Below are 2,474 nucleotides of genomic sequence, written 5' to 3'. Positions count from 1 at the left end.
GGCATAAACTTTATCCCAAAATAATATATATGACATAATTTTCTTGCTTTCTTTCTGGTGTACAGCAAATCTTTAAGGGCCATTAGGTCATGAATTTTTTATTGAGAAAATTATATGTAATAGCAAATTAATATCTTAAAATAAAATGGAGTAATTAGGATTTGATTTAATTGTGATTCATAGTAAATGTTTGTAAAAATTGTCAAGCGCTTCTCTCTCAAATATCTCGCTCGTCACTCTCCTCCAATCTCTCGCTCGCTTCCTCACTTTTTTTACAAACACAAGTGTATAAAAATTGTTTTTAATTTTATAAAGAAGAGAAAATTGCATAAATACATATATTTTTGTTCCCCTCTCTCCCCTCTTCCAGATCTCGCTCTCCACACTCGCCTTTCTCACTTATACAAACAGAAGCGAAATGTATAAATTGTGTTTTTGTTTGTATAAAGCGTGAGAAAATTGTATATACACATGCAAGTACATATATTTTCGTCCTATACACTTATAATTATACAATAAAAATATTCCTCTGCCCAGTTTCTTTTGTCTTTCTCTCTTTCTCGTTTTATACAATTTTCAAATTGTATCTAATTTCTCTCTTTCTCGTTTTATACAATTTGATTTAATTGTATATTCATTGTCAAATCTCTTATGTCTTTCTCATTTTATACAAATTCAAATTGTATATAATCGTTCTATACACTTATAATACAATTCATTTTTATACAGTTCTCTGCCCAAGTGTCTTTCTCTTTCTTGTTTTATACACTTCGTTTTATACAATTTGCTTCAATTGTATATGTATAGCTAATTATACAGTTTCTATGTTTGCTATGCAGTGCAATTATATAAACTTTGCTATAGCATACAGATATGAAATTTTTATTTGTTATATGTGAAAGTTGCCCTTTTTAAAATAATATTTGGGAGAAATTTAACAAATAGTGTTTATCCATACAATTTGTTATTATTTGGCAAATGTTTTTGAGAAATATCCCAAATTTTCAAATATTGATTTTTTCTAGTATTTGGGTCAAGTATCATTATTTGGATTCTTTTAAAAATTGAAATGTTACACCAAATTTTTATCTTTTACAAAAACACCCTCTATAATTGTTGTTTATGTTGTATTACATAGTTTTTTACGTAAATACGAAAATAGTGTTGAAATATGAAAGTGATGATATGGTTGTCGATGAAAATTATGAACAACCGGCTCAGGGTAACAAAGTCATGTTCTTTGTCTACTTCACGATGTATGGAATGATGCTTGTTACACTTACTGCAAACTACCGCATTGCTCTAATGTCATAGACACTATTGTTATTTGTTACAACGAAGAATCAATTGACTTGTAATACAAATTTATGGTTTGTTTTGATAGTTTTTAAAACTTATGGGTACATATCATATTTTTCTAAAAAAGTGAAATATATTTTTCAAATGATATGGTCAAACACATGGTCAAATTTTCATCAAAATAATATTTGCAAGAATATTTAGAAATCTATGGTCAAACGCTAGCTAAGTGTATATAATATGAATCATTATGCCTCTAGTTATAGTGTAACATAGATGTGTACTAAAAATTAGTCATAAACATAACATTAACATAAATATAATAGAGGAGGTTATGGAAACAAAAGATTATTCTTATAATTGTTATAAAGTTAGAGGTTATGATCATAATTAAAAAAAGTAATGGACATAATGGGTGAGAATAACTTTTTGATTTAGTGAATATCCACACTATAATATTTTATAACAAAAAACAAATAACCACATAACTTGTGTAATAAAATGTACCCCCTCCTTTCTACCGCTTTAGATTTTGCATGCCAAAATAATATTAATATACGTATTTTACGATAATATTTATATTAATCAATATATAGCTAATAGTCAAAATATAATAGAGAGATATGATTTTATTTTTATAAATGAAAAGTGATAAATAAAACATTGAATAGGTAAAAAATAATCGTGAGTGAGAACATTTTCTGGCACAAGTTATGTTATTACATACTTTCTCTATTTTATATTAGTCGAATTTTTGAAATAGTTTTTATAACTTAAATTAACTTAATTGTTTAATATTTTAAGATTACTTTTAGAATTTTCTTCCGATTTGTCCTTCATTAGTCAGTACTGAAATTAGTTATTAATTAATGTTTAGTTGTTCAATCATACATTTGACAATAATTAATAAGAGTAAGAATGGAAAGTGATGTCTAATCTATGTCTTAATTTTCTTTTCTTAAAGGGTGTGAAAAATCTCAACAATTCAATTAACATAAAATAGAGGGAATAATTATTAGTGTTGATAGAAGGGAATTAGGTAGTTAAAAATTGCTTTATTACTAATTTATTCATGTATTTGACTTGGGAGCAACATTGTGTCGGTCGTAGTATTAGCCTATTCATGGGTTTGATTTTTGATATCTAATACATTTTGTTTAAGTGATAGTACGTTG

This window comes from Solanum lycopersicum, chromosome 3 (assembly GCF_036512215.1).
Source record: "Solanum lycopersicum chromosome 3, SLM_r2.1".
Lineage (NCBI taxonomy): Eukaryota > Viridiplantae > Streptophyta > Magnoliopsida > Solanales > Solanaceae > Solanum > Solanum lycopersicum.
The sequence above is the reverse complement of the archived record's forward strand: the minus strand, read 5'-3'. Positions refer to the sequence as shown.